Source organism: Monodelphis domestica, chromosome 7, assembly GCF_027887165.1.
Source record: "Monodelphis domestica isolate mMonDom1 chromosome 7, mMonDom1.pri, whole genome shotgun sequence".
Lineage (NCBI taxonomy): Eukaryota > Metazoa > Chordata > Mammalia > Didelphimorphia > Didelphidae > Monodelphis > Monodelphis domestica.
This window is the reverse complement of record NC_077233.1, coordinates 232418001-232431892: the sequence shown is the minus strand read 5'-3', so window position 1 is coordinate 232431892 and position 13892 is coordinate 232418001. Positions and strand designations below refer to the sequence as shown.

The window sequence follows — 13892 nt, the reverse complement described above, 5'->3', positions numbered from 1 at the left end:
TTAAGAAGATTTGGGGAAAGTGGGAGCAAAGAAAGGAAAAGGGAGGGGGGAACCATCGATAACACTAAGATTTACTTCAAGAAATGGGGGGGGGACTTAATAGAATTATCTTTCCCATATAAAGATACACATGGGAAGGGGAGGGGAAGAACTCTCATATGAGAAGGAGAGGAAGAGAGCGTGAAGTGGAATTACTTAAACCTTACTCTCAGTGAAATCAAATCTGAGAGGGAAGAACATCTAGATCCAGTGGGATCCTGAATTCTATCTTATCCATTAGGGCAAGAAAGAAAGGAAAATCAAGGAGGGGGAGAGGGGAGGGAGTATAAAAATGGAGGGGCTAGAAAGGGAAGCATCTCAAGGGAGGGGACTAGGGGGACTGACCTAAAGTAAATCACTGGTTCAAAAGGAGATAGCTAAAGAAGAAAGGTCAGAACTAGGGGAAGATATCAAAATGCCAGCGAATCCACAAATGACAATCATAACTTTGAACGTGAATGGGATGAACTCACCCATAAAACGTAGACAAATAGCAGATTGGATTAGAACCCAAAACCCTACCATTTGTTGTCTTCAAGAATCACATATGAGGCAGGTTGACACTCACAAGGTTAGAATTAAAGGTTGGAGTAAGACTTTTTGGGCCTCAACTGATAGAAAGAAGGCATGAGTTGCAATCATGATATCTGACAAAGCCAAAGCAAAAATAGAACTGATCAAAAGGGATAGGGAAGGTAAATATATTCTGTTAAAAGGGAGTATAGACAATGAGGAAATATCACTAATCAACATGTATGCACCAAATGGTATAGCATCCAAATTTTTAATAGAGAAACTAGGAGAATTGAAGGAGGAAATAGACAGTAAAACCATATTAGTGGGAGACTTGAACCAACCACTATCAAATTTAGATAAATCAAACCAAAAAATAAACAAGAAAGAGGTAAAAGAGGTGAATGAAATCTTAGAAAAATTAGAGTTAATAGACATATGGAGAAAAATAAATAGGGACAAAAAGGAATACACCTTCTTTTCAGCACCACATGGCACATTCACAAAAATAGATCATACACTAGGTCACAGAAACATGACACTCTAATGCAGGAAAGCAGAAATAATAAATGCAGCCTTTTCAGATCACAAGGCAATAAAAATATTGATCAGTAAGGGCACATGGAGAGCCAAATCAAAAACTAATTGGAAATTAAATAATATGATACTCCAAAATTGGATAGTTAGAGAAGAAATCATAGAAACATTTAATAATTTCATTGAAGAAAATGACAAAGGTGAGACATCCTTTCAAACCTTATGGGATGCAGCCAAGGCAGTACTTAGAGGAACATTCATATCCCTGAGTGCATATATTAACAAATTAGGGAGGACAGAGATCAAGGAATTGGAAATGCAAATCAAAAAACTTGAGAACAGACAAATTAAAACCCCCCAGAAGAAAACCAAACTAGAGATCCTAAAAATTAAGGGAGAAATTAATATAATCAAAAGTGACAGAACTATTGAGCTAATAAACAAGACTAGAAGCTGGTACTTTGAAAAAACAGACAAAATAGACAAAGTACTGGTCAATCTAATTAAAAAAAGGAAAGAAGAAAGGCAAATTAACAGCATCAAGGATGAAAAGGGGGATCTCACCTCCAATGAAGAGGAAATTAAGGCAATCATTAAAAACTATTTTGCCCAACTATATGGCAATAAATACACCAACCTAGGTGATATGGATGAATATTTACAAAAATATAAATTGCCTAGACTAACAGAAGAAGAAATAGATTTCTTAAATAATCCCATATCAGAAACAGAAATCCAACAGGCCATCAAAGAACTTCCTAAGAAAAAATCCCCAGGGCTTGACGGATTCACCAGTGAAATCTATCAAACATTCAAAGAACAGCTAACTCCAATACTATACAAACTATTTGACATAATAAGCAAAGAGGGAGTTCTACCAAACTCCTTTTATGGCATAAACATGGTACTAATTCCAAAGCCAGGCAGGCCAAAAACAGAGATAGACCAATCTCCCTAATGAATATAGATGCAAAAATCTTAAATAGGATACTAGCAAAAAGACTCCAGCAAGTGATCAGAAGGGTTATCCACCATGATCTAGTAGGATTTATACCAGGGATGCAGGGCTGGTTCAATATTAGGAAAACTATCCACATAATTGACCACATCAACAAGGAAACCAACAAGAACCACATGATTATCTCAATAGATGCAGAAAAAGCCTTTGATAAAATACAACACCCATTCCTACTAAAAACACTAGAAAGCATAGGAATAGAAGGGTCTTTCCTAAAAATAATAAACAGTATATATCTAAAACCATCAACTAATATAATCTGCAATGGGAATAAAAAGGATGCCCATTATCACCTCTATTATTTGACATTGTATTAGAAACACTAGCAGTAGCAATTAGAGAAGAAAAAGAAATTGGAGGCATTAAAATAGGCAAGGAGGAGACCAAATTATCGCTCTTTGCAGATGACAAGATGGTCTACTTAAAGAATCCTAGAGATCCAACCAAAAAGCTAATCGAAATAATCAACAACTTTAGCAAAGTTGCAGGATACAAAATAAACCCACATAAATCATCAGCATTTCTATATAATTCCAACACAGCTCAGCAGCAAGAACTAGAAAGAGAAATCCCATTCAAAATTACCTTAGACAAAATAAAATACTTAGGAATCTATCTCCCGAGACAAACACAGGAACTATATGAACACAACTACAAAACACTTTCCACACAACTAAAACTAGACTTGAACAATTGGAAGAACATTAACTGCTCATGGGTAGGATGAGCCAATATAATAAAAATGACCCTTCTACCCAAACTTATCTATCTATTTAGTGCCATACCCATGGAACTTCAAAAAATTTTTTTACTGATTTAGAAAAAACCATAACAAAGTTCATTTGGAAGAACAAAAGATCAAGGATATCCAGGGAAATAATGAAAAAAAATACAAAGGAAGGGGGCCTTGCAGTCCCAGATCTCAGACTATATTATAAAGCAGTGGTCATCAAAACAATTTGGTACTGGCTAAGAGACAGAAAGGAAGATCAGTGGAATAGACTGGGGGCAAGCGACCTCAGCAAGACAGTATATGACAAACCCAAAGATCCCAGCTTTTGGGACAAAAATCCACTATTTCATAAAAACTGCTAGGAAAATTGGAGGACAGTGTGGGAAAGATTAGCTTTAGATCAACACCTCACACCCTACACCAAGATAAATTCAAAATGGGTGAATGACTTGAACATAAAGAAGGAAACTATAAGAAAATTAGGCGAACACTGAATAGCATACATGTCAAACCTTTGGGAAGGGAAAGACTTCAAAACCAAGCAAGACTTAGAAAGAGTTATAAAATGCAAAATAAATAATCTAGAATACATGAAATTAAAGTTTTTGTAGAAACAAAACCAATGTAACCAAAATCAGAAGGGTAGCAACAAATTGGGAAACAATCTTCATAAAAACCTCTGACAAAGGTGTAATTACTCAAATTTACAAAGAACTAAATCAATTGTACAAAAAATCAAGCCATTCTCCAATTGATAAATGGGCAAGGGACATGAACAGACAGTTCTCAGCCAAAGAAATCAAAACTATTAATAAGCACATGAAAAAGTGCTCTACATCCCTTATAATCAGAGAGATGCAAATCAAAACAACTCTGAGGTATCACCTCACACCAAGCAGATTGGCTAACATGACAGCTATGGAAAGTAATGAATGTTGGAGGGGATGTGGCAAAGTGGGGACACTAATTCATTGCTGGTGGAGTTGTGAATTGATCCAACCATTATGGAGGGCAATTTGGAACTATGCCCAAAGGGTGATAAAAGACTGTCTGCCCTTTGATCCAGCTATAGCACTGCTGGGTTTGTACCCCAAAGAGATAATAAGGAAAAAGACTTGTACAAGAATATTCATAGCTGCACTCTTTGTGGTGGCCAAAAATTGGAAAACGAAGGGATGCCCATCAATTGGGGAATGGCTGAACAAATTGTGGTATATGTTGGTGATGGAATACTATTGTGCTAAAAGGAATAATAAAGTAGAAGAATTCCATGGAGTCTGGAACAATGTCCAGGAAGTGATGCAGAGCGAAAGAGCAGAACCAGGAAAACATTGTACACAGAGACTAATACATTGTGGTACAATCGAAGGTGATGGACTTCTCCATTAGTGGCAATGCAATGTCCCTGAACAATCTGCAGGGATCTAAAAAATACTATCCACAAGCAGAGGATAAACTGTGGGAGTAAAAACACCGATGAAAAGCAACTGCTTGAGTACAGGGGTGGAGGGGATATGACTGAGGAGAGACTCTAAATGCACACTCTAATGTAAATACCAACAACAGGGAAATAGGTTTGAGTCAAGAACACATGTGATAGTGGAATCGTGCGTCGGCTATGGGAGAGGGAAAGGTGGTGGGAGGGAGGCGGGGAGGAAAAGAAAATGATCTTTGTTTCCAGTGAATAATGTTTGGAAATGACCAAATAAAATAATGTTTAAATTTTTTTAAAAATTGCTTAAAAAAAAAAGAGTAAAGGAACTGGGAATACAATCAAGAATGACCAATTTGGAAAACTGAGTATAATTCTTCAAGAAAAAAAAAAGACACTTAATGGAATAGAAGACTTTCAAGCATTCCTGATGGACAGAATTGAATAGAAAATTTGACCTTCAAATACAAGACTCAAGATAATCTTAAAAAGTTAAACATGAAAGAGAAATCATAAAGGATTCAATAAGGTTAAACTGTTTCCATTTCTATATGGGAAGATGATACTTTTAACTCCTAAGAAATTGGAACTATGTCCAAAGGGCTTTAAAACTGCACATACAACACAACTACTACTGACCCAACAATACCACTTACCAGGTCTATATCCCAAAGAGATTAATTTGTACAAAAATATTTATTGCAGCTCTTTTTGTAGTGGCAAATATTTGGAAATTAAGAAGGTGACTGTTGAAGTTGAAGAATTATTGAACAAGTTGTGGTATAAGATTGTCTTGCAATACTATTGTGTTATAAGAAATGCTGAGTAGAATGCTTTCAGAAAAACCAGGGAAGACTAAATTAAGTGATGCAAAGTGAAGTGAGTAAAACCAGATGGACAGTTTATATGTAGTATTAGCAATATTGTAAGATAATCAACTGTGAATAACTTCACTATTCTCTGCAATACAATGATCCTTGGATTCTCAAAGGACTTATGATGAAAAATGCTATCCATCTTAAGAGAAAGAACTAATGTAGTCTGAATCAGATCAAAGCATACTTTTTTTTTTACCTTTTTTGGGGTCTATTTTTCCATTGCAACATAGCTAATAGGAAAATATATTTTGCATGGCTACATATGTATAATTCAAATAAAATTGTTTACTTCTGAAGGAGAGGGAGGAACAGGAGGGAGGGAAAGAATTTGGAACTCAAAAAAAAAAAAGAATATTAATTGTTTTGTCCACATTAGAAGTTCCCCATACTGCTAAATTCACAGGTTTAAACAAAAAGTGTGTGTGTATGTGTGTGTGTGTGTGTGTGTGTGTGTGTGTAAGTGTGTGAGAGAGAGAGAGCTCACCTTGAACATTTTTGATTTATGCTTTATGGTTTAATAAAGCATTTCCATTACAATAACCTTATGAGATAGGATGAAGATATATGAGTATAGGATAGGTGAATTAATGAAAAGGTCTGAATTTTAGTGAGAGAAGGATGATAAAAGTGGTTGGACATGCAAGTCACATGATTTGGAAATGGCCAGGAAAGTTGTGTATTACTGATACAGTTTTATAAATGAAAAGACAGACTCAAAGAGGTTTCTACAGTCAAATATTACTCAGCATCATTCACTCAGCAAGTAACTGTCAGAAGAGAGACTCAGTTTGTCAGAGCTGGGGATTCAAGACCTGTATTCTCACTACATTTCCTTATCTTTTACAGTATACTAGAAATAAGCTCCATATTCCTAAAAAACATCTTAGTTATCTTTTTTTTTCCCTGTTGGTCCTTTATTGCCCTAGAATTTTGATTGGGCTATTATTGTTCATTCTTCTCAGGTAACCCTCTAAATGTTTTCTCTTCATGGAAAAATTACTTAGTCTTTCTGCCTATTATCAGTGCAAATGAAGATAATTATTCCTGCTTCACAAGTTCTGAAAGTTAAAAGAGCCAGATCAAATCTTAGCTCTATATGTATGTGGGCAATTTACTCAACTTTTGTGGGTCTCAGTTTCCTCATCTGTAAAATAAGGCTATATCAAATGATTTGTATGAACCTTTCTAGCACTACATCTATGATCCTTATAATCTAAGTCTATATAAGAATAATTATTTTAGTTTGCTGTCACTTTCTTTAAAAAATTTTAAAATAATATTTTATTTTTTCCCCAATTATATGTAAAAACAACTTCTAATGTTCATTAAAAAAATTGAATTCCAGTTTCTGTGCCACTTTCCTTTCTTCCTTTCTCCCTGAGATAGTAAGTAATTTGTTATAGATTTGCTGTCATTTTCAATATAGATCATTTCAAAGAGAATTACAGTTTCTAGAAGTAGAGAAGTAAAGGCATTGATGTATATTGAGAGAAGAATAGTTTTTAATTTTGCTTTAAAGCTGCTTTGATTTTTCTAAATTAATGCTACTTCTAGTCATTATATGGATTTCACAATAATAATGACATGAAATTTCATTCATTATCCACATAACTTACTATCATGTTTTAGCTAGTTTTTGAAAATTATGTTAGTCATACATTGGGTGAAATAATAGATATAGCCAGTTTATTCTTAAACTTATTATAAAACAAAATTCATGAGAGAAAACTTCCAAATTAGAAGATCATGCTTTGCATCCTGAGCTTTGAAATAACCAATTTGTTCTGTTTTTATAAAAAATTTACAAGATATACTAGTACGAGTATGTATGTATAGAATAATCTATTTGTCTAGATATTTTCTTACATATATAGCATAAAGAGACTATGATAGTCTAGACAATATGGAAAAGGATTTGGGGAAGATGCCCAGAAATACTTTTAGGTATTTATATGAAGGGTATCATAGTCTATATATCTAATGCTGATTATAATGACTCCTGCTTTTAAAACCAACATTTAATTTTATTTGTAATTTAAAAAAAGATAATTATTTTAAGATTGCCTTAGGCTCTTCAAAATCTGTTCCACTTTATCCTTTTAGTCTGATCTCATGCTATTTTCTAACCATACTTTCTTTCAACTCAAAACTAGATTATTCCTAAATCTGCTTTTTGCCCTGTTACCTCAGTCCTTTCTTGTTTTCCTTAAGCCAACACACCTTTTAGCTCCTTGCCTTCTTATAACTCTGATCCTATAGCAAGACATTTCTATAATACACATTCTGCTGTTCCCCATTCCCTTTTAAATTATCTGAGTGATCCCTGTCATCTTCCTTGTCAAATCCTACTTAAGTAGAGGAAAGAGTTTCTGGAGGAAGTCATAAAAGACCAGTGCTTGCATCTGTTACAAATTAATATCACTTAACTTCACATGGGCCTTGTTGCTAGATGGAAAAGTCCAACAGCTACTTAACAACAATAGAATTAAATTCCACATTCTCTTTTTGGTACTTAAAGTCCTTCACAACCTGACTCCAACCTTACCAGGCTTACACTGGATTACTCCGTTCACGTACAGCTATATTCCAGTCAAAATATCCTTCTTGCTTTTCATCTTGCAAAACATTCCATCCCTCTTCTCTGTGCTTCAAAACTCTTGCATTACTTGTCTCCCATACCTGGAATGCACTCCCTCCTCACCTTGGCCTCTGGAGTTTCAGATTCAACTCAGGCACCATTCTCTACATGAAGCTTTTCCTTATCCTATCATCTGCTCATGCCTTCCCCACCAATATTATTACCCTGTACATGTTTTGTACATACTTTTATGTGTACATGCTGTTCTCTCAATAAAATGTAAGCTTCTTGAGGGCAGGAACTATTTTATTTTGTATTTGTATCTGTATTTGTATTTGTTTCTCCAGCACTTACTTAGCACAATTCTTGGTATAGAGAAGGTGCTTAGTAAATGCTTATTTATTGATCTCTCTTTGAGACTTTATATTCCCCATAATGGATATAACAGAATTTTTTCTCTCATATCCTCGCCCCCTTCTAATAAGTAGGTGATCTCTTCTTCAACTTTACTTAGAAGATAGTCCTCAGTCTTAGTTTATTTAACCTTTTGGTGAAGCTATGTAATATAGTAGAAGAAGGTTGGGGGCGCAGCTGGGTGGCTCAGTGGATTGAGAGCCAGGCCTAGAGATGGGAGATCCTAGGTTCAAATCTGGCCTCAGACACTTCCCAGCTGTGTGACCCTGGGCAAGTCACTTGACCCAATATACAGTATTGATTCCAGCACTGAAGATAAGAGTTAAAAAAAAAAAGGTTGGATTTAGTATCAATGGACCTGGGTTCAAATTGTTCTGCCACCTGTGGGACCTAAGACAAGTCCTTTAAACTCTCTTGACCTCAATTTCCATATCTGTAAAATGAGAGAGTTTTATTAGATGACCTCTAAGTTCCCTTCCAACTACAAATTTATGGTCTATTTATCTATGATCTCTTAAAATTTATATCTTCTTTCATAGTCTCCTCTTTCATTGTTTCTTAGTTCTCAGCATCCTTAGTCTTTAAACTGTTGACCACCTTCTCTATCTTGATATTCTTTCCTCTCATGGTTTCTATTTTGTCCTGCTCCTACTTCACTGAGCATTTCTTCTTCTTCTTTTGATTTTTTTAAATTTTATTTGGTCAATTTCAAACATTATTCCTTGGTTACAAAAATCATATTCTATTCCTCCCTCCCCTTCTCCCACCCTTCCTGTAGCCAACGCGCGATTCCACTGGGTATTACATGTGTCCTTGACCAGAATCTATTTCCATATTGTTGGTATTTACACTAGGATGTTCATTCAGGGTCTATATCCCCAATCATATCCATTACATTTGATTGTACCACAGTGTATCAGTCTCTGTGTACAATGTTCTCCTGGTTCTGCTATTTTCACTCTACATCAATTCCTGGAGTTTGTTCCAGTTCACATGGAATTCCACCACTTTATTATTCATTTGAGCACAATAGTATTCCATCACCAACATATACCACAATTTGTTCAGCCATTCCCCAATTGAAGGGCATCTCCTCATTTTCCAATTTTTGGCCACCACAAAGAGTGCAGCTATGAATATTCTTGTACATATCTTTTTCCTTATTATCTCTTTGGGGTACAAACCCAGCAGTGCTATGACTGGATCAAAGGGCAAATAGTCTTTTAGCACTCTTTAGGCATAGTTCCAAATTGCCCTCCATAATGGTTGGATCAATTCACAATTCCACCAGCAATAAATTAATGTCCTGACTTTGCCATATCCCCTCCAGCATTCATTACTTTCCTTTGCTGTCATGTTAGGCAATTTGCTAGGTGTGAGGTGGGTGATACCTCAGAGTTGTTTTGATTTGCATCTCTCTGATTATCAGAGATTTAGAACACTTTTTCATGTGCTTATTAATAGTTTTGATTTCTATATCTGAAAATTGCCTCTTCATGTCCCTTGTCTGTTTATCAATTGGGGAATGGCTTGATTTTTTGTACAATTGATTTAGCTCTGTAAATTTGAGTAATTAGACCTTTGTCAGAGGTTTTTGTAATGAAGATTGTTTCCCAATTTGTTGCTTCCCTTCTAATTTTGGTTGCATTAGTTTTGTTTGTACAAAAACTTTTTAATTTGAGGTAGTCAAAATTATTTATTTTACATTTTGTGACTTTTTCTAAGTCTTGCTTGGTTTTAAAATCTTTCCTTTCTCAAAGGTCTGACATGTATACTGTTCTGTGTTCACATAATTTATTTATAGTTTCCTTCTTTATGTTCAAGTCATTCACTCATTCTGAATTTATCTTGGTGTAGGGTGTGAGGTGTTGATCCAAACCTAATCTCTCCCACAATGTCTTCCAATTTTCCCAGCAGTTTTTATCAAATAGTGGATTTTTGTCCCAAAAGCTGGGATCTTTGGGCTTGTCATAGACTGTCTTGCTGAGGACACTTACCCCAAGTCTATTCCACTGATCCTCCTTTCTGTCTCTTAGCCAGTATCATATTGTTTTGATGACCACTGCTTTATAGTATAGTTTGAGATCTGGTATTGCAAGGCCACCTTCCTTCACATTTTTTTTTTCATGATTTCCCTGGATATCCTTGATCTTTTGTTCTTCCAAATGAATTTTGTTATTTTTTTTCTATTTCAGTAAAAAAGTTTTTTGGTAGTTCAATGGGTATGGCACTAAATAAGTAAATAAGTTTGGGTAGGATGGTCATTTTTATAATGTTAGCTCATCCTACCCATGAGCAGTTAATGTTTTTCCAATTGCTCAGATCTAGTTTTATTTGTGTGGAAAGTGTTTTGTAGTTGTGTTCATATAGTTCCTGTGTTTGTCTCGGCAGATAGATTCCTAAATATTTTATTTTGTCTACGGTGATTTTAAATGGAATTTCTCTTTCTAATTATTGCTGCTGAAATGAGTTGGAGATATATAGAAATGCTGATGACTTAATGTGGCTTTATTTTGTATCCTGGAACTTTGCTAAAGTTGCTGGTTATTTCCACTAGCTTTTTAGTGGATTCTCTAGGATTCTTTAAGTAGACCATCATATCATCCACAAAGAGTGATAGCTTGGTCACATTGCCAATTTTAATACCTTCAATTTCTTTTTCTTCTCTAATTGTTACTGCTAGTGTTTCTAGTACAACGTTAAATAATAGAGGTGATAATGGGCATCCTTGTTTCACTCCTGATCTTATTGGGAATGCATCTAGTTTATCCCCATTGCAGATGATGTTGGCTGATGGTTTTAGATGTATACTGTTTATTATTTTTAGGAAAGACCCTTCTATTCCTATACTTTCTAGTGTTTTCAATAGGAATGAGTGTTGTCAAAGGCTTTTTCTGCATCTATTGAGATAATCATGTGATTTGTTGGTTTTCTTGTTGATATGGTCAATTATGGGGATAGTTTTCCCTTTTTTCTCTTTTTTTCCATTTGAATAAGTTTATTTAGCCAATTTAGACCATTATTCCTTGGTTACAATAATCACTTTATTTCCCTCCCTCCCTCCCCTCCACCCACTCTTCCCCACAGCAAAAGTTTTTTAGTTTCTATGCCCAAAGGGCGACAAAAGAATGTCTACCCTTTGATCCAGCCATAGCACTGCTGGATCTGTACCCCAAAGAGATAATGGACAAAAAGATTTGTACAAAAATATTCAGAGCTGCACTCTTTGTGGTGGCCAAAAATTGGAAAATGAGGGGATGCCCATCAATTGGGGAATGGCTGAGCAAATTGTGGTATATGTTGGTGATGGAATACTATTGTGCTAAAAGGAATAATAAAGTGGAGGAATTCCATGGGACTGGAATGACCTCCAGGAAGTGATGCAGAGTGAAAAGAGCAGAGCCAGGAGAACTGATACACTGTGGTATAATCGAATGTAATGAACTTCTCCATTGGTGGTGGTGTAATGTCCTGGAATAATCTGCAGGGATCTAGGAGAAAAAACACTATTCATAAGCAAAGGATAAACTATGGGAGTGGAAACACCGAGGAAAAGCAACTGCCTGACTACAGGGGTTGAGGGGACATGACAGAGGAGAGACTCTAAATGAACACTCTAATGCAAATATTGACAACATAGAAATGGGTTCGAATCAAGAACACATGTGATACCCAGTGGATTTAAGCATCGGCTATGGGGGGTGGGGGAGAGGAAAAGAAAATGATCTTTGTCTTTAATGAATAATGCTTGGAAATGATCAAATAAAATATTATTTAAAAAAAAAGGTTTTTTAGTTTCACCTGGCACTTACTGAACAGTCAAGACTCCTTAGCCTTGTATTCAAATCCCTGGACCTTATGATTTTAATTTATCCTTCCAAATGTATCTTATTTACTCATTGTATACTCTAGCCAACTCATTGCTATTTCCTGAGGCTATTCTGCCCTCAGTTACCATTGTGAACATCTCTCATTCCTGAAATGGGTTTATACTCCTTCAATCCCTAGTGCTGGAGTTAACTCTTTAGTCGTGTATATATACTGATTTTCCCAGCTAGAGGTTATTTTTCTATACCTTATTATTTGCTCTTTCCATGTTAAATGACTTGCCCACGGTCACATAGCTAGTTAATCACTTTTAGACCATTACTCTTTTACTTGCATTTATTTATTTATTTTTTAAATACTATGTATTGGCTCCAAGGCAGAAGAGTGGTAAGGACTAGGCAATGAGGGTTATGACTTGCCCAGGGTCACACAGCTGGGAAGTGTTCTTAAAAATAAAATGCTTTTTGTTTTTTTACTTACTTGAAAAGAACTAATTAATATGAATAATTTCATATATTTAAAAAAAAGGACTGTATATGAAATAGTGAATACCTTGCTTACTTTTTAAAAAATATATGTAATATTCAGCATGTTTATTTTAGATCTCTGCTGCTTTGCTTTGTTTCCCTCTGAATCCCCATAATGTTCCATGTGTTTAAAAAAAATGTTTCAGTAAACATTTTCTTTCTTCCTTTTTTTGCCATATTTATTCCTCCTTTTCTCCAAATCTTTTCCCTCTTGTATTTTCTTTTTTTAAAAAACCATTACCTTATGTTTTAGAATCAATACTAAGTATTGGTTCCAAGATAAGAGTGGCAGAGACTTGGCATTAAGATTAAAAGAGTTGCCCAGGCTCTGATAGCTAAGAAGTAGTTGGAAGTCTAATTTGAACCCAGGTCCTCTTGTCCTCAGGCCCAGCATCTATGCACTGAGACACCTAGCTGCCCCTCCCTTTTAAAACACCACTACTACTACTACCACCACCAGCAGCAACAAGAAAGTCTCCATTGTAATAAATAAGCATAGTCAAGCAAAACAAGTTCATACATAGATTATGCAAAATTGGGTATATTATTCTGCATTTTTTGTCCATTGTTTCTGTTTGGAGAATGCTTTATAGATCAGCCCTCTGGAGTTGATTTTGGTTAGTACATTAATCAGAGTTCTTAAGCCTTTCAAAGTTGCTTTAGTTACTGTCTATACTGTTTTCTTGGTTCCTCTCATATATATGGATAATTTCATTGATGTCATCCCACATTTCTTTGAATCCATCTTTTTCCTCAGTGATATTTTATTTACATCAAGGGTTCTTAACCTTTTTGTGTGTGTTTATCTTAGACCTATCTAAGAATCTGGGGAAATCTATGGACCCCTGTCAGAAGAATATTTTTTTAAAACTCATAATTGAAAGAAATAATAAACTTCAGTTAGAGGTTGAAAATAAAGATGTATTTTTCCCCCATCCATGTTTACAGACCTCTTAAAATTTAACCTGGACTTCTGTGATGTTTTTGAAGTATTCATTGCTTTTTCATGTAGTCATTTTATACATTCCATTAAAGTTATTTGCATTCATATTTTAATTCCCCTATTAGATTGTAAGCTCCTTAACTCCAGGGATTGTGCTTTCTTTGTTTTTTTCATTTTTATATCCTCAGTGTCCCAGCACAGTATTTTGCATACAGTAAATATTTCATACATGATTGTTGACTTGGATTGAAATGAAATGAAATTATAGTCATCTCTTGAAGCACAGTGTAAATTCTACTTCCTCCAATGAAGCTTTGTCTTGTCCTAGGAGTCAACATGATTCTTTTTTTTTTTTAAGTAAACTTAACAAAAATGAATAAATACAAACACATAGAATAGAAAAGAAGATTGTATATGGAACCGAGTTGCTATTACATGCAGTTTTTTTTAAA

The 13892-nt window shown here is 35.0% G+C and overlaps 2 protein-coding genes across 4 annotated transcripts in view; one reads left to right on the top strand and one right to left on the bottom strand.

The window, feature by feature from the left end:
* The window catches only part of IQCK (IQ motif containing K), a 202460-nt gene that overhangs the window by 24680 nt on the left and 163888 nt on the right, over positions 1-13892 (top strand). The gene's annotated exons all lie outside the window — the stretch shown is intronic.
* The window catches only part of KNOP1 (lysine rich nucleolar protein 1), a 223623-nt gene that overhangs the window by 47390 nt on the left and 162341 nt on the right, over positions 1-13892 (bottom strand). The gene's annotated exons all lie outside the window — the stretch shown is intronic.